The sequence below is a fragment of the Papio anubis genome, chromosome 15 (assembly GCF_008728515.1).
Source record: "Papio anubis isolate 15944 chromosome 15, Panubis1.0, whole genome shotgun sequence".
Lineage (NCBI taxonomy): Eukaryota > Metazoa > Chordata > Mammalia > Primates > Cercopithecidae > Papio > Papio anubis.
Window position 1 is genome coordinate 77,589,446 of NC_044990.1, and position 27,938 is coordinate 77,617,383.

A 27,938-nucleotide genomic window follows, 5' to 3' on the forward strand; every position below is an offset into this window, starting at 1 on the left:
ATGCACATTTCGTGGCTGATGCCCATTGTGCCTGTTATCAAACCATCGTTTGATTATGTAACTGTCCTTATTTGTACTTCAGTGTTTTAAAAGAATCTAGCCTTAGAGAAATGAGCCACAGACAAAATACACAAATGCTCCAAACAGCCAGTGCCTAAATAAATAAATATTAGACTGAAAATTAAAGCTGGTCCCTAGGAGGTAGGTGATACATATCCATCATTAAAAACCAAATCTTTACTGAGTTGATTAACACAATTCATTAAAATATTAACAAGAGGGCTAGGAAGGTAGCCTAAAAGTCGCAGACTGATATAACAAATAATAGCTTGGAAAAATCTATTTTTGCTGTTGTTCTATCTTCTATAACACTTTCCAGAGAAGATGGAACAAGTTTGGCTAAGCCATAACATCTAAAATATCCCACAAGAAACTGCACATACTTTTTGCCAGTTTGCTCAGTTTGATCATATGAAGTTCAATAATAACTGTAGGTCTCCTGGCTCTCAAGCCAGAGGAGGCTTGGAGTGTGACGTGTGACACACTGACCTGCTGCCACCCCTACTTCCTATAATGCCCTCTCAGAAGACAGTGCTGGAAAACTCAGAAAGCAGAATGAAAAGAGCGCCAGAAGAAGTAAAATTTTCCCAGCCAAAAGGCAGAGGAGCACTTCTGGCTCAATTAAAAGGGTGATTGGGGCGAAGAGAAATGAAGGGTGCTATGTTGTTTCATAAGAAGGAAGAGCTGTGAACTGTGTTTACTCATTTTTTTAAGTTTACTGGATTTTTTTCATTGCTGCTTGTCCTTTTGGCCTTATCACCAAAGCAGTGAGGTGGAAGTCTGAGTAAGGAAGGAGACATGTCAGTGCTGTGAAGAATATGGAATTCAATTGGGTGGGTTTTAACCAACTTAGAAATTCACTGGGAGGATTCTATGGGGAGAAGATATAACAGAACAGGGGGAAAGTACCAGATTTTGTTTGTTTTCCAGAAAACTGTCAGCTCTAATTCTTATCATGGGGTCAGGGCCAACACACAATTTTCAAGCCTTAGAGCTGGCCAGGCACGAAGGACTCCTGAGCACGGAGCTGGAGGAGCTGTGATGAGCTCCCTGGGCTTAGGCAAGGGGCAGGGAAGAGGCAACAATGAGATCCAGCTGAGGACTGGGCCATTTCAACCAGAGCCAAGCAAGTAAGCTGATGTGTTACAGAGGATAATGTGTGTACAAAAGGGCATGTGTGTGTGTGTGTGTAGATGTGTGAAGGTTTTCGTGTGAATGTAGAAAGCAGGCTTGGCCATGGCTAGTTGGAGGTCACCAAAGTATAAAAATCCTTCATGGGCATCGGTCTAAGATTTTAAAAAATGAGACTGGAGAAGAGGCCAGCCAATGGAAAACAGGCTCCAAAATGAGGGAGAAAGCAGATTCCACCCCTCTGGCTGAGACACAGGGGACAATGCCCCTCAGGGTACTGCAACGCTGAGGGCACATTAGCTAAGCTCCAATGCGAGACATATACTCTGATAAGAATGCTTGGAAATGTGTTCTTTCCAGAAAATCCAGGACCTATGGTTGCTGTATCAGCAGGGTTTTTCAGCCTTAGCACTGGTGACATTTGGAGCCGGACAATTCTTTGTTGTGGGAGGTGCTGTCCCCTGCATTGCATAATGTGTCCCTTGACTCCTCCCTCTTCACTGCCTACTCTTTCTCAGTCACCTCCAGGCAGGTAGAGTCCTAGCACCTCTCCATTTTTTTTTTTTTTTTGGATCATTTAATCTGATCTCATGACAGCTCCCTCAAAGTACCTAACTCCCCAGGTACCTAGCTCCCAAGGTGGTATTCAAAAGAACTGGCTCCTAGAAGAGCGCAGGCATTGGCTGGGGCACTGGTGCCATGAAATAAGCTCTACATCTAGCCTGCAAATCGACTTCTTTGTCCCTGAACCTGCCTCCGAATTTCACACTCACACTTCCGAATTCTTGCTCAGCAATTCTGTGTTGATTTCCCTCACTCTGGCTCTCAAGCCAGACGATGCTTGGACTGTGACAGGTGACACATTGGCCTGCGGCCACCCCCTTCCTCTAAAGCCCGCTCTGAAGACAGGTAGTGCTGGAAAACTCAGAATGAAAGGAATGTTCAGAAAGGACTTGCCTTCCTGCTCCAGAATGTGCTCCCTGTCTTTGTTGATGGGAGTAGGGTCTTTGTCTTCTTCCTGAAACAGGCACTTGGTCCTCAAGTCTGAATCATTCTCTCTGCAATGAGTGCATTTGATTCTACTTCTGTGGTGTCTCCAGATCTATGCCTCTTTCCCACACCACCAGTACTGGCCAGATCCTCTTCCTCTTTCACCCGGGTGCCTTCCTCTCCCAATACCCATCTTTCCTATACACTGATGCTAGTCCATCCTCCATTTTGGTCCTCCATTGCTCAAAAGTATCTTCACTGACTATAGTAAAACATCCAAACTCTTTATTTGGGTGTTCAAGACTTTCTGCACTTAGACTTTGTGGCCAACAGACCCTTGGGTGGCCTTCATGTTTGTGCCCCGTATAGTCCTCTCCACATGGGCATGAGTGGGACTTGAGACTTCCTCCTGATAGAGTATGGCAAAGGTGAAGGGATGTCATTCCTGTGAGTTTATATGTACAGTGTGTGTGTGTGCATCTTCAAATAAATATATAATGTTTTTGACTTGCTAGCACATGCTAGATGCTCTTTCCACTGCTGGTTTAGAAGAAGCAAAGTAGGCCACACATGGTGGCTCACGCCCATAATCCCAGCACTTTGGGAGGCTGAGGCGGGAGGATCACCTGAGGTCCGGAGTGTGAGGCCAGCCTGGCCAACATGGTAAAACCCTGTCTCTACTAAAAATGCAAAAATTAGTCAGGCATGGTGGTGGGCACCTGTGATCCCACCTACTCGGGAGGCTGAGGCATGAGAATTGCTTGAACCCAGGAGGCGGAGGTTGCAGTGAGCCGAGATCGTGCCACTGCACTCCAACCTGGGCAATAGAGTAAGACTGTCTCAAAAAAAAAAAAAAAAAAAAAAAAGAAGCAAAGTAGCCTGGCATGGTGGCGTGTGCCTGTACTCTCAGCTACTTGGGAGGCGGCAGCAGAAGGATTGCTTGAGCCCAGGGATTTGAGGCTACAGAGAATTATGACTGTGCCACTGTACTCCAGCATGGGCAACAGAGTGAGATCCTGCCTCTAAGCATAAAAAATAAATAAAAGAAAAAGCAGCAGCTGCCATGCTGTGAGGGGCACACGGAGGGGGCCAGTGGCACGGGGCTGCCAGAGGGCTGCAGGAGCCGAGAGCAGCACCCGACCAACAGCCAGCAAGGAAACCTCCTTCCTGTGGAGTAGGACTCCTCGGGAGGATGAAATCTTCCAACAACCCGAGGGAGCTTGGAAGAAAATCTTCCCCCAGTCACGCCTCTGAGGGCCTGTAGTCCTGGCCAACACCTGGATTGCAGCCTGGTGAGATCTTAAGCAAGAATTCACATATGCTGTTCCCAGACTTCAGACCCGCACAGGCCGTGAGAAAGTATTTCTGTGTTGTTTCGAGCAGTTCCGTTTGTGCAGCCACACAGCAACGCAAAATTCACACATGGCTCAGTATCTGTCAGACCTCAGCCCCTAAATTTGTATTAAGTGGAAAAAATTTATGGATGAATGAAAGTGGCCTGGGGTCAGTGCTATGTTCCAGAAGTTGCAGGATAAGCAGAGGTTAGCACCTGAGAACGAACAATTGTCCAGAGGCTTGGGAACCAGTGCAAAGGTTTCCCATCTCCATGGGCCACATTGCACATTATGTTGCCAGGAATGGGCTCTGTGCTGGGAAGGGAGGCCTGGCAGGGTCACTCTACGTTGCCCAGGCTGGTCTTGAACTCCTGTGGGCTCAAGTAATCCTCCCACCTCAACCTCCCAAAGTGCTGGGATTACAGGTAAGAGCCACCACACCTAGCCAGAAAGGACCCTTGAAAGCAGCATTCTTCAAACTGGGTTATCTGTCTTTGAGGGACACATGGGTAAGCTGTGGCTCAAACACATGGGCTAAGTGTAAGGGAATCACTTCCCAGGGTCTCTGCTTCCTTTCTGAGGTCAGGATCTCCTTTCTCAGCTCTTCTCTGTCAGTCCCTTCTCCACTTACTGAAGAATGGGAGCATCTCACCATCCTGAACCTTCCTATGGTGCCTTGCCAGGGGTGAAATAACTTCTGGGGCATTAAATAAAGGGATTTTTGAAATGCTAATTGGTATTAAAAGAGGAATGATTCTATTGATGTGGTTGAAAAAAATCATTATGTCAGGTAGTTTCTTTTTCTTTGCATACAACCAAATTAAAGGAAGATCAAATCAAATTTTCAGCTGATAAATCATTAAAAATTATTTTAGATGATAAATATTGGTATGGTGGGGGACATAACTCAGAAGGGGTTCAATGAATTGAAGGCCAAGGCTATGGCAAAACGCTTCCTTTCCCATCTACTTAATTAATGTCTATATGTTTTCTCAGTGCTTACATTTAAAAAATAATTGGCATGTAATTGGTGCTAAACCTAGTGTTAAGTCTACCAAGAATTAATATTCTCTGGATACATGAACTGGTTGAGAAATTCCCACTCATCTCAGTAAGAGATGCATTTTCAATAAAAGTTTTTCTAATTTCTTATTATGAAAAATTTCAAACTGTTGATGAAAAGAGAGTCAAACCCTGTAAAATATTTGAAAAGATGTATTCTGAGCCATGTGACACAGCCCTCAGAAGATCCTGAGACAATGTACCCAAGGTGGTCGGGCCACAGATTGGTTTTATACATTTTGGGGAGACACGAAGCTTCAATTGATACATGTAAGATGTACATTGGTTTAGTCCAGAAAGGCAGGACAACTGGAAGCAGAGGCTTCCAGGTCATAAGTACATTCAAGGATTTTCTGATTGGCAACTGATTGAGAGTTAAGTTATTGTCTAAAGACTGAGAATCAATAGAAAGAAATGTCTGGGTTAAGATAAGGGGTTGTGGAGACCAAAATTTGTTTGTTTGTTTGTTTTATTTTGTTTTGTTTTGTTTTTTTGAGACAGAGTCTTGCTCTGTCACCCAGGCTGAAGTGCAGTGGCATGATCTCGGCTCACTGCAAACTCCACCTCCTGGGTTCACATCATTCTCCTGCCTCAGCCTCCTGAGTAGCTGGTACTACAGGCGCCCGCCACCACGCCCGACTAATTTTCTTTTTGTATTTTTAATAGAGACAGGGTTTCACTGGGTTAGCTAGGATGGTCTCGATCTCCTGACCTCGTGATCTGCCCGCCTCAGCCTCCCAAAGTGCTGAGATTACAGGCATGAGACACCGCGCCCGGCCTGGAGACCAAAGTTTTAACATGCAGGTGAAGCCTCCAGGTAGCAGGCTTCAGAGACAATAGATTATAAATATTTCTTATCAGACTTAAAGAGTCTGTTGTGTCAGTAATTCCAAAAGGGAGGAGGGAATAATGAGACATGCCCGGTTAACTCTTCCCATCATGGCCTGACCTTGTTTTTCAGGTTAACTTTGGAATATCTTTGCTGAGACAAGGTGTCCATTCAGATGGGTGCGGGCTTAAAGAGTTTTATTTTTGGTTTACATTCTCCCCCTTCTGGCCAAGATTTGCCAGAGGCAACATTAATGGTCACCAAGGTTTTATTTTGTCCTGTAGCGTTGCTGGGGTGGCATGGCTGCCTGCCCCAAGTCCATCCCTTTCTTCTGTGTGATGCCCTTGTCCATGGCCAATGGATTTAGAGCCAGAATAGCCAATTATACGTTCTAGGCCAGATAGGAAAGGACATGGACAGGCATTCATTACCTCTTAACAATTTTAAAGTAATATAAAAGCCAAAAAACATAAAACCAAAAGTGAGTTTACAAAATTGACTTTATCTATCTTTAAATTCTATATGTTGAGCTACTGTAATCATGGTTTTTGTTACAGACTCATAGCAATTAGCTATTCAACACATAAGCACTGTTAGAACCATTTAGGCTAAGGAATTTAGAGATTTTTGTTGCATCACAATGCTTTTTGGGGTCTTTTAATAATTTGTCCTAAGGTGGCTGAAAAAAACTTTTTTTTTTTAGATGGAGTCTTGCTCTGTCCCCCAGGCTGGAGTGCAGTGGTGCAGTCTCGGCTCCCTACAACCTCCACCTCCCGGGTTCAAGTGATTCTCAGCCTCCCGAGTAGCTGGGACTACAGGCGCATGCCACCAGGCCCAGCTAATTTTTGTAATTTTAGTAGAGATGGGGTTTCACCATATTGGTCAGGCTGGTCCCTGACCTCAGGTGATCCACCCACCTCGGCCTCCCAAAGTGCTGGGATTACAGGTGTGAGCCACTGTGCCCGGATGAAAAAAAAATTTTTAAATGCGTATCTATCTTCATAAATCTCGTAAGTAGGAGTATTATTTGCAGGAGGTTTTGTCATGAGGTATCCTTATATCCTTTCAGTAATAATTTTGTTTTAATTCTATGTGAAGCAGAAAATTCTTCATGGTTGGGATGGGTGAAAAGGTGCCACACATGTAAAAATTCAGGAGGCAAAGTCTTACTTAGACATCTGTGTACCCATCCTTGATGTGGAGGGTCTGAACAAATTCTGTCCCTCAAAACCAGCCCTTACAATCTCATGTACCCACCTCTTCCATGATAGTCCCTGGGCCCAGAGGGAGGGTGCCTGTATAGTTTTATCAGCTGGGCATTTGCAGTGAAAAACAGATCAGGCCAAGTGGAATTCCAAGTAAAGGAGACTCACAGGCTTTGTCAAATCATCCCTAGTCTTCAGAAGATCATGATTCTGGTTTTCTTGCATGAAGTAAAACTATGAGAGATAAGTAATGTTAATAATTTGACAATTAAAAGAGAATGTGTGTGTCAGAACAGAAAAAGGAATCTATTCCATTAGGGTGCCAACTACAAACATGAAGAAAATTATAACCTGGATTCTTGTAGCCAGAAATAATTCATGATTCAATCTGTACTCAAAAACAAAACCCAGGGCTGGAATCTCGTAATAGGTGTTATAGTTTTCCTTTGAAACAATTTCTGTCTTTTCAGCCCTCCTTTTCTACTAAAGAAAAATTATAGGAAGACCAACATTTACTATGGCCTGAGTAAGTCATATTCAGTGGGAAAATATCTGAAATTTATTTAAAGGTTTTATATAAATGGTGAAATGTTCACATCTTAAGTGGGCCATTTAGACAACTTCAGTCACCTGTGTAACCCAAATTCTGGGTGCAGAGGTGATACACAGCACATTACCATCACCCAAAAAGTTCCCTGATGCCTTTTTTTTTTTTTTTTTTTTTGAGACAGAGTTTCACTATTGTTGCCTAGGCTGGAGTGTAATGGCATGATCTCAGCTCACTGCAACCTCTGTCCCCCAGGTTCAAGAGATTCTCCTGCCTCAGCCTCCCAAGTAGCTGGGATTACAGGCAGTTGCCACCACACCTGTGTTGCAGGAAGTCATGGACCCCAAACAGAGGGACCAGCTGAAGCTGAGGCAGAAGAACATAAATTGTGAAGATTTCATGGATATTTATTAGTTCCCAAAATTAATACTTTTATAATTTCTTACGCCTGTCTTTACTGCAATCTCTGAACATAAATTGTGAAGATTTCATGGACGTTTATTAGTCCCCAAAATGAATACTTTTATAATTTCTTACACCTGTCTTAGTTTAATCTCTTAATCCCATCATCTTCGTAAGCTGAGGAAGTGTGTCATCTCAGGACCCTGTGATGATTGCGTTAACTGTACAAATTGTTTGTGAAATGTGCGTTTGAACAATATGAAATCAGTGCACCCTGAAAAAGAACAGAATAACAGCGATTTTCAGGGAACAAGGGAAGATAACCATAAGGTCTGACTGCCTGCAGGGTCAGGCAGAATGGAGCCATATTTTTCTTCTTGCAGAAAGTCTATAGACGGGTGTGCAAGTAGGAGAGATATCACTGAATTCTTTTCCCAGGAAGGAATATTAATAATTGAGACCCTGGGGAAGGAATGCATTCCTGGGGGTAGGCCTCTCTGGGAGTGTGTGTCTTATGTGGTTGACATAAGGATTGATAACTGCCCTGGTCTCCTGCAGTGCCCACAGGCTTACTAGGATTGGGAAATTCCAGCCTGGTGAATTCTAGTCAGACCAGTTGTCTGCTCTTGAACCCTGTTTTCTGTTAAGATGTTTATCAAGACAGTGCGTGCACAGCGGGACACAGACCCTCATCAGTAATTCTAATTTTGCCTTCGCCTTGTGATCATTATGGCCGTTTGAAGCATGTGATCCTTGTGACTTACTCCCTGTTCGTACGCCCCTCCCCTTTTAAAATCCCTAATAAAAACTTGCTGGTTTTGCAACTTGAGGTCGCCATCACAGTCCTACCAATATGTGATGATACCCCTGGAGGCCCAGCTGTAAAATTTCTGTCTTTGTACTATTTCTCTTTATTTCTCAGACTGGCTGACACTTAGGGAAAATAGAAAGAACCTACATGAAATATTGGGGGCTGGTTCCCCTGACAACCTGGCTAATTTTTGTATTTTTAATAGAGATGGAGTTTCACCATCTTGGCCAGGCTGGTCTCGAACTGCTGACTTCAAGTGATCCACCTGCTTCAGGCTCCCAAAGTGCTGGGATTACAGGTGGGAGCCTCAGCACCAGGCCTCTGATGCCATTTTTGAGTTACTCCTCGCTCCTACTCCTCCCCAGAGGCAACCACTATCTGGTATTCTTACCCCTTAGATTAGTTCGCCTGTTTTTGAACTTCATATATGTGGAATTGTACCATATGTACTCTCTTGTGTCTGGATGCTTTTGATCAGAATGTTGCCAAGATTTATCTGTGTTATTTCATGTATAAGTAATTTGTTCCTTTCTATCACTGAGTAGAATTCTGTATGAATATACCACGGTCCTTTTATCCATTCTCCTACTGATGGACACCTAGGCTGTTTCGGTTTGGGGCTACATTTTCAATCAAATTATGCTTTTAAAAATTGTCATTAGGCCGGGCGCGGTGGCTCAAGCCTGTAATCCCAGCACTTTGGGAGGCCGAGACGGGCGGATCACGAGGTCAGGAGATCGAGACCATCCTGGCTAACAAGGTGAAACCCCGTCTCTACTAAAAAATACAAAAAACTAGCCGGGCGAAGTGGCGGGTGCCTGTGGTCCCAGCTACTCGGGAGGCTGAGGCAGGAGAATGGCGTGAACCCGGGAGGCGGAGCTTGCAGTGAGCTGAGATCCGGCCACCGCACTCCAGCCTGGGGGACAGAGCCAGACTCGGTCTCAAAAAAAAAAAAAAAAAAAAAAAAAAAAATTGTCATTTATTGGCTGGGTGTGGTGGCTCATGCCTGTAATCCCAGCACTTTGGGAGGTTGAGGCAGGTGGATCACCTGAAGTCAGGAGTTTGAGACCAGCCTGGGCAACATGGTGAAACCCCATTTCTACTAAAAATACAAAAAAATTAGCCAGGAGTGGTGGCAGGTGCCTGTAATCCCAGCTACTCTGGAGGCTGAGGCAGGAGAATCGCTTGAACATGGGAAGTGGAGGTTGTAGTGAGCTGAGATCATGCCACTGTGCTCCAGCCTGGGGAACAAGAGCAAAACTTACATAAACAGTTTAAGCATCAAACCATCAATATTTATAATATTCCAGAAATGGCCAACGTAGGATGAAAAAAATTAGATGTCAACATAAAAATAAGTGAAGAGGTTCATAGTTGTCCTAAATTATTTTAGGGAATAGATAAGAAAAATTATTTGAACACTGTTGAAGATGATTTCTTTGGAGTCTCTAGTCCTATTCTTTCTGTTACAATTGCTGTGTAACAAATTACCCCAGAATTTGTGGCTTAAAACAACACTATTTTATTTATGCTCAGATACTGGGGGCCAGGAAGTCAGACAGTGGGAGTAACTTGTCTCTGCTCCACAACATCTGGAACCTTGACTGGGAAGACTCAAATGCGGAGTGACCTGAAGGCAGGGCTGGAATCACCTGAAGGCTTCTTCACACACATGTGTCACCCAGGCCTGGCAGGACTCGAGGGCCTGAGCTGCTGACCCCAGGCAGCCAGGTGACCTCTCTCACTGGCTGAACTCCATGTGTGGCCGCTCGAGTTTCTAAGTGAGAAGGTGGCAGTGAGCAAGGACAAAGAGGCATCACCTTTTTGACCTGCCCTTGGGAGTCCCCCAGTGCCACTTTTGCTCATTTTATGGGTTGAAGCAATCTCAGCTTGTAAAGGGATGAATTATGTCCCCTATAAAGACATGTTGAAGTTCTAACCCCGGGTCCCTGTGAATGTGATTTCTTTGGAAATAGCCTGTGCAGGTGCAATCAAGTGAAGATGAATGCACTCAGATGAATCCACCCCCTAACCCAGGATGACTGATGTCCTTGTAAGAGAAGGAAATTTGGACACAGAGACAAAGACACAGGGAGAACGCCATGTGAAGATCAGAGATCAGAGACAGAGATCAGAGGCAGAGATTAGTGTGAGGCATCTATAAGCCAAGGGGTGGGGCATGAGATTTCCTCCAAAGCCTCCAGAAGGAACCAATCCTACTCTTAACCTGACTCTGGACGTCCAGAACCATGAGAAGATGTGTTTTCATTGTGTAAAGCCACCACTAGTTTGTGCTTGCTTGTTGAGGTAGGCCCAGGAAATGAATACACATCCCACTGAGATATAAGGAGAGAGGCTCTAGACCCCACCTCCCCATGAGAGCAATGTCAAAGAGTTGTAAACTCTACAGTTCCCGTAGAAAAAAAATGAGCTACTGTATTTCAAGCACTTATATTGCTACTCATTGGATAACTCATAATTAAATATAGGTGAAAACAAATCTTTTGTACATAAAACAATTCAAAAGTCCATTTAAAATGCCAGGAAGAGGTCAGGCACTGTGGCTCATGCCTATAATCCCAATACTTTGGGAGACTGAGGCTGGAGAACCACTTGAGGCCAGGAGTTCAAGACTAGCTTGGGCAACATAGTAAGACCCCTGTCTCTACAAAACGACTAAACAATTAGCTGGGTGTGGTGGCACACACTTGTAATCCCAACTAATGAGAAGGTTGAGGTGGGAGAATTGCTTGAGCCCAGGAGGTCAAGGTGGCAGTGAGCCATGATCACTCCACTGCACTCAGCCTGGGTGTGAGACCATGTCTTACAAAAACAAAAAAAGAAAGAAAGAAAAAAAATCAGGAAAAGAAAAATATGAATCTCTTTCCCAATAACTATTATTTATTATCCTTAATTGAGTCTTAGGCTCTAGTTAATTATTCTGTAGCGGCAATTGTCATCCATGGATCTCAGTATGTTTTGAGAACACCATCAATTAGGCAATCATCTTGGATAGATTTGGGTCATATCTTGTATCTCAGAAAATTGAAACTGAAGTAAGCAGTTTGGACCAACTGCAACCCAGATGGTCAATCAGTGTGGTTTCATTAAAATGTCATTGTTCTGTCTGTGGTCAGGCTCTAACCCCAAACAGGAACTGAATTGACTTTTCAAAGCCTTCCTCAGGGAAGAATGCCAGTCTCGCACCAAAGTCTCTTCCCTTTTTCCACCAATGTGGCTTGGAACACACCTAAGAGTATCCTGAGTGTCTTCACATTGGTTCATTGATTTTTTCCTCTGAAAAAAGTCTCTTTTTGCTGAAACTAACATGCCACAGATCCTGTTACAGAAAATAGGCAGTCAGCCTCAGAGGCAGAGGTTGCAGTGAGCCAAGATCGAGTCACTGCACTCCAGCCTGAGCGACAGAGTGAGACACTCCGTCTCAAAAAAAAAAAAAACTACAAAACTGTTATTATTATCCCGTTTTACCAGAAGAGTTCACTGAGGTCCGAGATACAACCTTATGCTCTCAGAATTACCCCAACAAGTTAACCGCAGGACAGGGAACCAGCAGCCAGCGTTCTTGGCTCCAAATTTCACTGACCGGACAATCGGATGTATTGGGTGATATTATGGCTCTGCCTCTGTTCCCTCGGGTCCCTTTCTACTGTTTTTGTAGAATCCCTTTGAGATTCCTTTGATTTTCAAAAGTGACATGTGCTGCTCTTCTGTGGAGAACCACCATCTAGTACTGGGGGGTAGTCTAAAACCTGTGACTTGACCAATGGGGTGCTGGGGCAGGAAGCCCAGCGCCCTCACCTGGGGTGCCCACTCTATGTTACTGGCTGTGGGACTTGGCCTAGCTGGCCCCTTCCGAGGCTTCCTCTGCTTCTCTGTCCATCTCCCTAGTCCCTTGGTGGCTCCAACGGTGGGCACCCCCTTAGGAAGTCACTCCCATGCCAATCAAATTCTAGGGAATCCCCTGCACAGGCTGGGTGGCTTCAAACTGCAGAAATATATTCTCTCCCAGTTCTGCAGGCTTGGAGTCCCGCAGGAAGTTGTCCGGCAGGCCAGCCTCCCTCTGAAGGCTCTAGGGGAGAAGCCGTTCCAGGCCTTTCTCTTGTTTCTGGTGTTGCTGTCAGTCTTTGGCTTTCCTTGGCTTCTAGAAGCGTCCCTCCCGCCTCTGCCTCTGTCTTCCCATGGTATCCTTCCTGTGTCCTGATCCCTGTTTTTATAAGGACACCTGCCATATTGGATTCATGGCCTAACTCTAATGAGTATGACCTCGTCTTTGCTTGATGACATCTGCAAAGGCCCTGTTTCCAAATAAGGCCACAGTCACAGGTGCAGGGGCAGGTATTGGCTAGGGCTGGGAGGGGAAAATCTGTTCCAGGTCCCTCTCCCCTTGGCCATCTTCTCTCTATGTCTCTTCACATCGTCTTCCCTCTGTGCATGTCTGTCTCTGTGTCCAAATGTTCCCTTTTTCTAAGGACACCAGTCATCGTGGATTAAGGCCCACTCTAATGATCTCGCTCTAATTTGATTGCCTCTGTAAAGAGTATTTACAAATAAGGTGACATTCTGAGGTATTGGGGGTTCAACATATGAATGGGGGGGCACAATTTAACCCATAACAGCAACCTAAGCCATTTTATGTATTAATATTTCATGAAGATCAAGAATATAAACACAAAAAACAGCATGCACTATACAGAACACAGTAGTCATAGTTGCCAATTGTTATTCAAATATCTTAAAATAATTTTTGTTTTTTTTGAGATAGAGTCTCATTCCGTCACCTAGGCTGGAGTGTGGTGACATGATCTTGGCCCACTGCAATCTCTGCCTCCTGGGTTCAAGTGATTCTCCTGACTCAGCCTTCCAAGTAGCTGGGACTAAAGGCATATGCTACCATACCCAGCTAATTTTTGTATTTTGAGTAGAGACGGGGTTTCACCATGTTGGCCAGGCTGGTCTCAAACTCCTGACCTCAGGTGTCTGTCTACCTCGGCCTCCCAAAGTGCTGGAATTACAGACGTGAGCCACCATGCTTGGCCTATGTATCTCAAAATAATTTTTTAAAAATTTCTCTGAATCATTGGCCATAAAATCAGAAATGTTAGTACAGCTTTATTTATGGGACTTATGGATTTTACAACATTTGTGCTTTTATTTTCTATAGTTAAGTTTAGATTCTATTTCTGCTAAGTACCTGTTTTGAATTGGAAATCATATGCCCTTAAGTATTGTTTTGCAAGAAACAAATGACTCACTAATAACACCATAAGTAACCCATACAGTGGGCAATCATGTGAGCTCTGACATCAGAGTGCTTAGATTTGCATCCTGGCTCTGTAACTTACTAGCTGTGTGACCTTAAGGTAAGCCCATTAAACTCTGACTTTCATTTCTTCATCTTTAATGAAGAGATGAGGGCAGTACTGTTGTTGTTACTATTATTAGTATTTAGAAACAAGGTCTCTCTCACTCTGTTGCTCAAGCTGGAGTGCAATAGCCCTGTAATAACTCACTGCAACCTGAATTCCCGAGCTGAAGCAACCTGCTGCTTCAGCCTCCTGAGTAGCTAAGACTGTAGACATGCACCACCATGCCTGGCTAAGTTTTACCTTTTTTTTTTTTAAGAGAAAAGGTCTCACTATGTTACCCAGGTTGGCTTCAAACTCTTGGCCTCAAGTGATCCTCCTGCCTCAGCCTCCCAAGTTGCTGAAATTACAGGCATAAGCCAATGTGCCTGGGCTAGTACTGTTATTTTGAAGCACTTTGCACAGTGTTTGCTCAGAATAAACACCCACCAAATATTAGCTATTATTTTGCCTGCAGTATTGGTATGTATGTGTTTGTTTAGTAAGAGACGGAGTCTCACTCTGTCGCCCAGGCTGGAGTGCAGTGGCGCAATCTTGGCTCACTGCAACCTCCACCTTCGGGGTTCACACCATTCTCCCGCTTCAGCCTCCCGAGTAGCTGGGACTACAGGTGCCCAACACCATGCCTGGCTAATTTTTGTATTTTTAGTAGAGACAGAGTTTCTCCATGTTGGCTGGGCTTGAACTATTAGTTTATACACAATAATTCTGAAAAGGAAAAGATGTAATAGATGTGGAATTTTTACAATCTCTCTAAGTAAAACCTTACATTTTCTAGAAAAGTATTACTAATATTTTCCTTTAAAATGACCTCATATAATCAGTTCTTTTCTTTCTTTCTTTTTTTTTTTTTTGAGATGGAGTCTCACTCTTTCACCCAGGCTAGAATGCAGTGGTATGATCTTGGCTCACTGCAACCTCTGCCTCCTGGGTTCAAGGGATTCTCCTGCCTCAGCCTCCTGAATAGCTGGGATTACAGGTGTACCCCGCTACGCCTGGCTAATTTTTGTACTTTTAGTAGAGATGGGATTTCACCATGTTGGCCAGGCTGGTCTTGAACTCCTGACCTCAAGTGATCCACCCACCTCAGCCTCCCATGGTGTTGGGATTACAGGTGTGAGCCACTGCGCCTGGCCAACCAGCTCTTTTCTCTTTGTCTTAACAGTTTGGTAAAAATAGGTCATTCTTAAATATGGTACAAATTAAAGCATCATAAAAGGAAATACTGGAAACAGTAAATTTCTTCTCCTTTATTCCAAATTCTCACATCCCCTTTCCTGAGACAACCACTTACATATCTTCCGAGAAACAATTTCTGCATATGCAAGCAATAGCTCTAATGTATGTGCGTAAGTCCCTACCCACATTTGTATATGATAGCATCTTGTATCTGCTGCATGTTGCTTTTTATAATTAATGATACATCTAGAAAATTCATCTTATCCATACCAAGTAATATCGTTTCATTCTTTTCACTGCTGCATTGTCTACTCTATGGACATACCAGAATTTACTTACCCAGCCCCTACCAATGGGCATTTGGCTGCTTTCTTTTGTTGCTGCAATGTGCATTTGCATCTTCATGTTCATGTGCAAATATATCTGTAAGATACATTCCTAGATGTAGAACTGCCAAATCAATGAGCATATGCCTGTTAAAATTTGGTTGGTGCTTTTTAAATTGCCCTCTAAAGAGGATGAACCAATGGTACCAGGCCCCCTCATCACCATGCAGGCATTTTTACACTTTTTGAATTTTTCCAATTTTCTAAGTGTCAACTGCATCTCATTCAACTTTGAATTTGTGTTTTTCTTATTAGAGTGAGACTGAGCATCTTTTCATTTGTTTAGAAAGACTTGGCTGGGCACGGTGGCTCACGCCTATAATCTCAGCACTTTGAGAGGCCCAGGCAGGTGGATCACTTGAGGTCAGGAGATCGAGACCAGCCTGACCAACATGGTAAAACCCTGTCTCTACTAAAAACACAAAAATTAGCCGGATGTGGTGGCAGGAGCCTGTAATCCCAGCTACTCGGGAGGCTGAGGCAGGAGAATTGCTTGAACCCGGGAGGTGGTGAGCCGAGATCGCACCACTACACTCCAGCCTGGGTGACAGAGTGAGATTCAGTCTCAAAAAAAAAAACAAATAAACAAACAAAAAACAATGAAATGCTTTATACTTTATTATGGACTATTCAAAATTGGCCCATTTCCTCTTTGAATATTATTTTTTCTAATAATCTGTATTAGCCCTTTTTATATTAATGAGTCTAACCTTGAGCAGGTCTGTTGTGATATTTTTCCTGTTTAATAATTCATTGTTGATTTTGTTACTGTCTTTTTTGTCTGGTAGACATTTTTTTTTTTTTTTTTTTTTTTTTTTAATTTATTTATTATTATTATACTTTAAGTTGTAGGGTACATGTGCATAACATGCAGGTTTGTTACATATGTATACTTGTGCCATGTTAGTCTGCTGCACCCATCAACTCGTCATTTACATCAGGTATAACTCCCAATGCAATCCCTCCCCCCTCCCCCCTCCCCATGATAGGCCCCGGTGTGTGATGTTCCCCTTCCTGAGTCCAAGTGATCTCGTTGTTCAGTTCCCACCTATGAGTGAGAACATGCGGTGTTTGGTTTTCTGTTCTTGTGATAGTTTGCTAAGAATGATGGTTTCCAGCTGCATCCATGTCCCTACAAAGGACGCAAACTCATCCTTTTTTATGGCTGCATAGTATTCCATGGTGTATATGTGCCACATTTTCTTAATCCAATCTGTCACTGATGGACATTTGGGTTGATTCCAAGTCTTTGCTATTGTGAATAGTGCTGCAATAAACATACGTGTGCATGTGTCTTTATAGCAGCATAATTTATAATCCTTTGGGTATATCCCCAGTAATGGGATGGCTGGGTCATATGGTACATCTAGTTCTAGATCCTTGAGGAATCGCCATACTGTTTTCCATAATGGTTGAACTAGTTTACAATCCCACCAACAGTGTAAAAGTGTTCCTATTTCTCCACATCCTCTCCAGCACCTGTTGTTTCCTGACTTTTTAATGATCGCCATTCTAACTGGTGTGAGATGGTATCTCATTGTGGTTTTGATTTGCATTTCTCTGATGGCCAGTGATGATGAGCATTTTTTCATATGTCTGTTGGCTGTATGAATGTCCTCTTTTGAGAAATGTCTGTTCATATCCTTTGCCCACTTTTTGATGGGGTTGTTTGTTTTTTTCTTGTAAATTTGTTGGAGTTCTTTGTAGGTTCTGGATATTAGCCCTTTATCAGATGAGTAGATTGCAAAAATTTTCTCCCATTCTGTAGGTTGCCTGTTCACTCTGATGGTAGTTTCTTTTGCTGTGCAGAAGCTCTTTAGTTTAATTAGATCCCATTTGTCAATTTTAGCTTTTGCTGCCGTTGCTTTTGGTGTTTTAGACATGAAGTCTTTGCCCATGCCTATGTCCTGAATGGTACTACCTAGGTTTTCCTCTAGGATTTTTATGGTATTAGGTCTAACATTTAAGTCTCTAATCCATCTTGAATTAATTTTCGTATAAGGAGTAAGGAAAGGATCCAGTTTCAGCTTTCTACTGATGGCTAGCCAATTTTCCCAACACCATTTATTAAATAGGGAATCCTTTCCCCATTTCTTGTTTTTCTCAGGTTTGTCAAAGATCAGATGGCTGTAGATGTGTGGTATTATTTCTGAGGACTCTGTTCTGTTCCATTGGTCTATATCTCTGTTTTGGTACCAGTACCATGCTGTTTTGGTTACTGTAGCCTTGTAGTATAGTTTGAAGTCAGGTAGCGTGATGCCTCCAGCTTTGTTCTTTTGACTTAGGATTGTCTTGGAGATGCGGGCTCTTTTTTGGTTCCATATGAACTTTAAAGCAGTTTTTTCCAATTCTGTGAAGAAACTCATTGGTAGCTTGATGGGGATGGCATTGAATCTATAAATTACCTTGGGCAGTATGGCCATTTTCACGATATTGATTCTTCCTATCCATGAGCATGGTATGTTCTTCCATTTGTTTGTGTCCTCTTTTATTTCACTGAGCAGTGGTTTGTAGTTCTCCTTGAAGAGGTCCTTTACATCCCTTGTAAGTTGGATTCCTAGGTATTTTATTCTCTTTGAAGCAATTGTGAATGGAAGTTCATTCATGATTTGGCTCTGTGTTTGTCTGTTATTGGTGTATAAGAATGCTTGTGATTTTTGCACATTAATTTTGTATCCTGAGACTTTGCTGAAGTTGCTTATCAGCTTAAGGAGATTTTGGGCTGAGACAATGGGGTTTTCTAAATATACAATCATGTCATCTGCAAACAGGGACAATTTGACTTCTTCTTTTCCTAACTGAATACCCCTGATTTCTTTCTCTTGCCTAATTGCCCTAGCCAGAACTTCCAACACTATGTTGAATAGGAGTGGTGAGAGAGGGCATCCCTGTCTTGTGCCAGTTTTCAAAGGGAATTTTTCCAGTTTTTGCCCATTCAGTATGATATTGGCTGTGGGTTTGTCATAAATAGCTCTTATTATTTTGAGGTACATTCCATCAATACCGAATTTATTGAGCGTTTTTAGCATGAAGGGCTGTTGAATTTTGTCAAAAGCCTTTTCTGCATCTATTGAGATAATCATGTGGTTCTTGTCTTTGGTTCTGTTTATATGCTGGATTATGTTTATTGATTTGCGAATGTTGAACCAGCCTTGCATCCCAGGGATGAAGCCCACTTGATCATGGTGGATAAGCTTTTTGATGTGTTGTTGAATCCGGTTTGCCAGTATTTTATTGAGGATTTTTGCATCGATGTTCATCAGGGATATTGGTCTAAAATTCTCTTTTTTTGTTGTGTCTCTGCCAGGCTTTGGTATCAGGATGATGTTGGCCTCATAAAATGAGTTAGGGAGGATTCCCTCTTTTTCTATTGATTGGAATAGTTTCAGAAGGAATGGTACCAACTCCTCCTTATACCTCTGGTAGAATTCAGCTGTGAATCCATCTGGTCCTGGACTTTTTTTGGTTGGTAGGCTATTAATTATTGCCTCAATTTCAGAGCCTACTATTGGTCTATTCAGGGATTCAACTTCTTCCTGGTTTAGTCTTGGAAGAGTGTAAGTGTCCAGGAAATTATCCATTTCTTCTAGATTTTCCAGTTTATTTGCGTAGAGGTGTTTATAGTATTCTCTGATGGTAGTTTGTATTTCTGTGGGGTCGGTGGTGATATCCCCTTTATCATTTTTAATTGCGCCGATTTGATTCTTCTCTCTTTTCTTCTTTATTAGTCTTGCTAGTGGTCTGTCAATTTTGTTGATCTTTTCAAAAAACCAACTCCTGGATTCATTGATTTTTTGGAGGGTTTTTTGTGTCTCTATCTCCTTCAGTTCTGCTCTGATCTTAGTTATTTCTTGCCTTCTGCTAGCTTTGGAATGTGTTTGCTCTTGCTTCTCTAGTTCTTTTAATTGCGATGTTAGAGTGTCAATTTTTGATCTTTCCTGCTTTCTCTTGTGGGCATTTAGTGCTATAAATTTCCCTCTGCACACTGCTTTAAATGTGTCCCAGAGATTCTGGTATGTTGTATCTTTGTTCTCATTGGTTTCAAAGAACATCTTTATTTCTGCCTTCATTTCGTTATGTACCCAGTAGTCATTCAGGAGCAGGTTGTTCAGTTTCCATGTAGTTGAGTGGTTTTGATTGAGTTTCTTAGTCCTGAGTTCTAGTTTGATTGCACTGTGGTCTGAGAGACAGTTTGTTATAATTTCTGTTCTTGTACATTTGCTGAGGAGTGCTTTACTTCCAATTATATGGTCAATTTTGGAGTAAGTACGATGTGGTGCTGAGAAGAATGTATATTCTGTTGATTTGGGGTGGAGAGTTCTATAGATGTCTATTAGGTCTGCTTGCTGCAGAGATGAGTTCAATTCCTGGACATCCTTGTTAACTTTCTGTCTCGTTGATCTGTCTAATGTTGACAGTGGAGTGTTGAAGTCTCCCATTATTATTGTATGGGAGTCTAAGTCTCTTTGTAAGCCTCTAAGGACTTGCTTTATGAATCTGGGTGCTCCTGTATTGGGTGCATATATATTTAGGATAGTTAGCTCTTCCTGTTGAATTGATCCCTTGACCATTATGTAATGGCCTTCTTTGTCTCTTTTGATCTTTGATGGTTTAAAGTCTGTTTTATCAGAGACTAGTATTGCAACCCCTGCTTTTTTTTGTTCTCCATTTGCTTGGTAAATCTTCCTCCATCCCTTTATTTTGAGCCTATGTATGTCTCTGCGTGTGAGATGGGTCTCCTGAATACAGCAGACTGATGGGTCTTGACTCTTTATCCAGTTTGCCAGTCTGTGTCTTTTCATTGGAGCATTTAGTCCATTTACATTTAAGGTTAAGATTGTTATGTGTGAACTTGATCCTGCCATTATGATATTAACTGGTTATTTTGCTCGTTAGTTGATGCAGTTTCTTCCTAGCCTCGATGGTCTTTACATTTTGGCATGTTTTTGCAATGGCTGGTACCGGTTGTTCCTTTCCATGTTGAGTGCTTCCTTCAGGGTCTCTTGTAAGGCAGGCCTAGTGGTGACAAAATCTCTAAGCATTTGCTTATCTGTAAAGGATTTTATTTCTCCTTCACTTATGAAACTTAATTTGGCTGGATATGAAATTCTGGGTTGAAAATTCTTTTCTTTAAGAATGTTGAATATTGGCCCCCACTCTCTTCTGGCTTGGAGAGTTTCTGCCGAGAGATCTGCTGTGAGTCTGATGGGCTTCCCTTTGTGGGTAACCCGACCTTTCTCTCTGGCTGCCCTTAAGATTTTTTCCTTCATTTCAACTTTGGTGAATCTGGCAATTATGTGTCTTGGAGTTGCTCTTCTCGAGGAGTATCTTTGTGGCGTTCTCTGTATTTCCTGGATTTGAATGTTGGCCTGCCCTACTAGGTTGGGGAAGTTCTCCTGGATGATATCCTGAAGAGTGTTTTCCAACTTGGTTCCATTTTCCCCCTCACTTTCAGGCACCCCAATCAGACGGAGATTTGGTCTTTTTACATAATCCCATACTTCTTGCAGGCTTTGTTCATTTCTTTTTCTTCTTTTTTCTTTTGGTTTCTCTTCTCGCTTCATTTCATTCATTTGATCCTCAATCGCTGATACTCTTTCTTCCAGTTGATCGAGTCGGTTACTGAAGCTTGTGCATTTGTCACGTATTTCTCGTGTCATGGTTTTCATCTCTTTCATTTCGTTTATGACCTTCTCTGCATTAATTAGTCTAGCCGTCAATTCTTCCACTTTTTTTTCAAGATTTTTAGTTTCTTTGCGCTGGGTACGTAATTCCTCCTTTAGCTCTAAGAAATTTGATGGACTGAAGCCTTCTTCTCTCATCTCGTCAAAGTCATTTTCCGTCCAGCTTTGATCCGTTGCTGGCGATGAGCTGCGCTCCTTTGCCGGGGGAGATGTGCTCTTATTTTTTGAATTTCCAGCTTTTCTGCCCTGCTTTTTCCCCATCTTTGTGGTTTTATCTGCCTCTGGTCTTTGATGATGGTGACGTACTGATGGGGTTTTGGTGTAGGTGTCCTTCCTGTTTGATAGTTTTCCTTCTAACAGTCAGGACCCTCAGCTGTAGGTCTGTTGGAGATTGCTTGAGGTCCACTCCAGACCCTGTTTGCCTGGGTATCAGCAGCAGAGGCTGCAGAAGATAGAATATTTCTGAACAGCGAGTGTACCTGTCTGATTCTTGCTTTGGAAGCTTCCTCTCAGGGGTATACTCCACCCTGTGAGGTGTGGGGTGTCAGACTGCCCCTAGTGGGGGATGTCTCCCAGTTAGGCTACTCAGGGGTCAGGGACCCACTTGAGCAGGCAGTCTGTCCCTTCTCAGATCTCAACCTCCGTGTTGGGAGATCCACTGCTCTCTTCAAAGCTGTCAGACAGAGTCGTTTGCGTCTGCAGAGGTTTCTGCTGCTTTGTTGTTGTTGTTGTTGTTGTTGTGTAGCTGTGCCCTGTCCCCAGAGGTGGAGTCTACAGAGACAGGCAGGTTTCCTTGAGCTGCTGTGAGCTCCACCCAGTTGGAGCTTCCCAGCAGCTTTGTTTACCTACTTAAGCCTCAGCAATGGCGGGCGCCCCTCCCCCAGCCTCGCTGCTGCCTTGCCGGTAGATCACAGACTGCTGTGCTAGCAATGAGGGAGGCTCCGTGGGCGTGGGACCCTCCCGGCCAGGTGTGGGATATGATCTCCTGGTGTGCCTGTTTGCTTAAAGCGCAATATTGGGGTGGGAGTTACCCGATTTTCCAGGTGTTGTGTGTCTCAGTTCCCCTGGCTAGGAAAGGGGATTCCCTTCCCCCTTGCGCTTCCCAGGTGAGGCGATGCCTCGCCCTGCTTCAGCTCTAGCTGGTCGGGCTGCAGCAGCTGACCAGCACCGATCGTCCGGCACTCCCCAGTGAGATGAACCCAGTACCTCAGTTGAAAATGCAGAAATCACCGGTCTTCTGTGTCGCTGGCGCTGGGAGTTGGAGACTGGAGCTGTTCCTATTCGGCCATCTTGCTCCGCTACCTGGTAGACATTTTTAATTCTTTTTTTCTTCTTTGGTTACATGTATTAGTAAGCCAGGAGATCACTGCAGTTCTCCACGTGGGAGGGTGAGTTGGCTTGGGGTGGAGTGAGGCTGGTGGGTGCGGAGAGAAATGGTAGGTTTGAGGATGTAGATATTGTGTTTCTGGAACCAACAAGCTTGGCTGATTTATTAAACATGGCGGTAGGGAGAGGTGGGGCGGATGAGGTGGGAGAAAGAGAGGTTGACTCTGAGGCTTCAGGGCTAAGTAACCATGTGGACAATGATGTAACTGACAGATGGGCAAGACTTTAGGAAGAGCCAGTCTCCAACCTGTTTTGGAAACCTGCTTCCACATGCCTGGTTTCACGACACCATACACGTTCGGGTCTTGTTCACTCATGGTCGACTGAGGTTCTTTCCATCAAAGTGAGATGTTGAGTCAGATATGCATTGAGAGTGTCTGAAACCGTCATTACTATGTTGCATATATTCCTAAGTAATGACTTAGAGACGAAGAGCGCTGACACAATGCCTGCCATGTTGTGGCCTCACCCTGGGTCTGCTTTTGATCTCTTCTGGGGACTTCAGCACACCATGCAATAAATGGGGACACACTGACCCACCTCTGTGTCAGGGCCTGAGTTAAATAAATTTGATTAGATTTCCCTGAGTTCACAAGTATTTGATGAATCAAGTCCATTTAGCAACTTGGCCTGGCAAGCCAGGAGCAAACAAAAACAGACTCGTCTGTGCCTGCCCTCAGGGCCATGGTCTGTGAGCACCGTGGGCGAAGGCAGAGGAGAGGGTTGACTTTTTTAAGAGGCTTTGAAAATATAAAATTCCACATGGATGACTAATATTTCTATGCAGCATAATGGGTGTTGGCAACCAATGTGAAGAAATTCTTGTTGAAAGAGAAGAAAACAATGTTACAGAATAATCTCCTCTGGGAACTAAAGCCAATTACAAGGAAATATTTGAAAGTCTATTTTAATTCCTATCTTATTCATGTGTCCCTTTGACAGTAAGTGAAGTGCATAGCACTATGGGACATGTCTAAAATCAGCTGCTAACTATTCATTTGGCTCAACTGCTGAGGCCAATTATCAATTCCTTGTGCTATATTGTATTGCCTGGAACCTGGTTGTGCTCATGTGTATTGTATTGTGTTGTATCGTATTGTATTGTATTGTATTGCATCGTATTGTATTGTATTGTATTGTATTGCATCGTATCATATCATATTGTATCGTATCGTATCGTATTGTATCGTATCGATCTATTTGCTTGTTTCTGTAGAGCTGGAGTCTCACCATTTTGCCCAAGCTGGTCTCAAACTCCTGGGCTCAAGCAATCCTCCCACCTCAGCCTCTGGAAGTTCTGGGGTTACAGGCATGAGCCACCACACCGGGCCATGTCTATTTGATTCTTGACACATGGCCATATTTGCAGTGAGATTAAGTATGGGAGTAGCCATGTGACTCAGCGGAGTGAAGAGACCAGAGCAGCAAGACCTACCCAAGGTAGACAGAGCAAGTGGTCCCCTGCAGGTGCAGCATTGTCTTGATGGCTTCTAAGACTTTCTTTCCCTGGGCTGAATGGTCACATCACTGGAATTATTCTCTGGCATGACAGTGTTATATCTTGATGGCTACTGTTCAAATGCTTTCTTTTAACCTGGAAGTTAAAAAGACCTGTTAAGTCACAATATCCACGTAAATGGATTAGCTGGAATTGACTCACCTTACCAAACAGGTGTATAGGACTCTAAAGGGGCCCAGGAGACATACAGAACCACTAACTGCCAGTTCCACGTGGGGATTTCTTTCTTTCTTTTTTTTTTTTTTTTTGAGACGGAGTCTTGCTCTGTGCCCCAGGCTGGAGTGCAGTGGCGCGATCTCTGCTCACTGCAAGCTCCGCCTCCCGGGTTCACGCCATTCTCCTGCCTCAGCCTCCGCAGTAGCTGGGACTACAGGCGCCCGCCACCACGCCCAGCTAATTTTCTTGTATTTTTAGTAGAGACGGGGTTTCACCGTCTTAGCCAGGATGGTCTCGATCTCCTGGCCTCGTGATCCGCCTGCCTTGGCCTCCCAAAGTGCTGGGATTACAGGCTGGAGCCACCGCGCCCGGCCCCAGGTGGGGATTTCTAGCCAGCAAAGTGGGAAGTGCACAGGGCCTCTGCCAGACTCAAGGGCCCCAAGGAGAGGGCCCATGGCTGCTTTGTCCATCCAGATACCCTTGCCAGTTAAAGCCATATGTGGAACACACCAGTGGCCATTCTTGAAGCCTGTGTTGATGAAGGAATAAGTGAACTGGCTACAGGGAAGGGAGTCAGGCTCCATAAAGAGGCAGGGATGCCAGGGGCTGCTTGACATCAGTTCCCCTATCCCAAATCTTCCACAAGACCCGGCCCAGGCACAGTGATAGCTCCTGAGAAGATGAAAAGAAACAAAATGACATATTCTGCAAACAATTTTTTGTCTAATTTTTTAAAATTTAAAAAAATCAGGAAAAAAGTCATCTGCAAGAAAAAAATAACACTCTTTTAAATTTTTTTTTACTTTTAGAGGTAAGATATATTCACAGAACAATGCACACCAATCTGAACTGAACAGCTCTATGAAAATTATTCCAAGTGACTTTGCATGCTTTCTTACCTGCTTCCTAAATTTTGTAAAATTTCAAGTGAAACACTTGACTTGCTTTGTCGAAGAGAATGTGGTGGAAGTGACACTCTGGGACTTCTGAGGACAGGTCACAATATGCCTTGCAGCTTCTGCTTAGGAATCTTGGATCTCTTGCCCTTGGAATGCTCCCTCTGCAAGCCCAGATATCATGCTGTGAAAGCTACATGGTGAGGTTGAGTGGGAGTGCTGTGAGGGACAGACCCAGCTGAACTTCCAGCCAGTAGCCAGCTTCAATGCACATCATGAGAGTGGGCTCCCATGGATGTTCAGCCCAGCCGAGTCTTCAGAGGACTGAAGGCCCAGTTGACATTTCATTGCAACTGCATGACAGACCCCAAAGGAGAACTTCCCAACTGAGCTCAGCCAACCCACAGGACTGTGGGTGGCTTGGTATGTAGGAAGAGATGACGGAACTGCCTGCCATTCTGGGTGAAATCAGGGTCAGGAAAAATAAAATCAATAAACATATGTTGAACATAAGACTCTGGAAGATACAAAGAATATGTATATAGCTGAGATGGGGAGAAAGGACGTTTGTATAAGAGAGTGACAGAAGGTTCAAGGTAGCACACGACTCCTAAATACAGGTGTGCAGGGGACAAAAAGATCCGTGAAGTCTGGAAAGTCTCTATGGAGAGGAGAGATTTGAAATGAGAATGAAAAGATAGGGGAGTAGACTCAGGCAGAGAGGAAGCATGAGGCATGGGTTCAAGCGTGGTTTTAGAAATGGGCCTAAATTGAAAGATCAAAGAGATGGACTTGGCTGGAACACAGAATTTGCAAACTCATGTAGTGGATGATAAAGTTGGATGGATCCTGAATAACAAGGAAAGCTGCTTTTCACGAGAAAGGTTAGGGCAAGAGTTTTAGATTGAAGGCTGTCCGTGCTTAAGTGAGGGTAAGGCCATGGAGGAGAAGGTCTCCAAAAAATGAGCTTCAAAATAACTTTGTAGGAAGAATATAATCATTTAAACCCATCACTTCTTTTTTTATAAAATCCAGTTTCCTCAAAAGCAACTCCACACTGAATAGCAGGAAAAAGGGGGGCCATGCAAAGAGGGACCCGCTCAAAATTCTCAGCATTAAAGAGGACAGCTGCAATCATGAGCGGTTTCATCCCAACAAAGGAGAAATGTGGGGTCAAGAGTAATCTGATTGGGCTGGGTGTGGTGGCTCATGCCTGTAATCCCAGCACTTTGGGAGGCCAAGGCAAGTGGATCACCTGAGGTCGGGAGTTCGAGACCAGCCTGGCCAACATAGTGTAACCCTGTCTCTACTAAAAATACAAAAAGTAGCAGGGTGTGGTCGCACATGCCTGTAGTCCCAGGTACTCAGGAGGCTGAGGCACAAGAATCACTTGAACCCAGGAGGCAGAGGTTGCAGTGAGCTGAGATCACGCCACTGCACTCCAGCCTGGGTGATAGAGTGAGACGGTCTCAAAAACAAAACAAAACAAAAACAAAACACGACAGAAACAACAACAATAACAAAATGCCAAAAGGAATCTAATTGAAGCTGAGGCCACTGATACCAGAGGGTAAGGACAGGGCCATTGCAGATATCTCAGTTACTCGTGAAGCCAGTTTCAGGAAGGGGCCACATCGTCTTTAGCCAAGTACTCCAGGCTTAGGGTTTTGCAACGCCGTCATAGGGTAGGTGCTCTGAAAGCAGACGCTGAGATGGAATTTGGGGTGTGACATACTTATCAGGGGCCAGGAGTGGTGGGTCACACCTGTAATACTAGCAATTCGGGAGGCTGAGGGTGGGCAGATCACTTGAGGTCAGGAGTTCAAGACCAGCCTGGCCAGCAGGCTTTACTAAAAATACAAAAATTAGCTCGGTGTGGTGGCGCACTCGTGTAGTCCCAGCTACTGTGGTGGGTGAGGCACGAGAATTGCTTGAACTCTGGGGGCGGAGGTTGCAGTGAGCTGAGATCACACCACTGCACTCCAGCCTGGGCGACAGAGTAAGACCCGGTCTCAAAAAAAAAAAAAAGAAAAGAAAAGAAAAGAAAAGAAGAGAAGAGAAATCAGATCAACATCCTTAAAGAAAAGTGGTTCCTAGCACTTTGAGAGGCCAAAGCAGGAAAATCACTTGAGCCCGGGAGTTTGTGACCAGCCTGGGCAACAGTGCGAGACTCTTTCTCTACAAAAAAGAAACAACAACAAACAAACCCATAGTCTTAGCTATTCAAGAGGCTGAGGCGAAAGCATTGCTTGAACCCAGGAGTTTGAGGTTGCAGTGAGTTATGATTGCACCACTGCATTCCAGCTAGGTTACGGAGTGAGACTGCTTCTAAAAAATAATAAAGGACAGTGGGAGAAATTAAGAATATGTAGAGGCCAGGCACGGTGGCTCACACCTGTAATCCCAGCACTTTGGGAGGCTGAGGTGGGCGGATCACGAGGTCAGGAGATCGAGACCATCCCGGCTAACATGGTGAAACCCCGTCCCTACTAAAAATACAAAAAATTAGCCGGGCGTGGTGGCGGGCGCCTGCAGTCCCAGCTACTCAGGAGGCTGAGGCAGGAGAATTGCTTGAACCCAGGAGGCAGAGGTTGCAGTGAGCTGAGCTCACACCACTGCACTCCAGCCTGGGTGACAAAGCGAGACTTTGTCTCAGGAAAAAAAAAAAAAAAAAGAATGGTGAAGACGTCGAAATGCAATGCAGACCTAACAAAGTCTTGGCCAACCCAGTGAGGAGCTTTGGAGTAAATATTGCCCGTTGGAGATGTATTGCCTTGGCCTGCAATGACTGGATCTTTATACCCACAACTTACTCACCAGATGTGAGTTGCCCCAGGAAGGGCATGACCCCAGGTGGGGTGACCCCCTGTGTTTGAGACAGACCCTAACAGAGCTGCTGGGTGGGGGCTGCCTGCTCACCATGCCCCACCACAGCTGGGCATCCAGTGCTTCTGAGGAGCAGAGTCCTCAGTCCCCA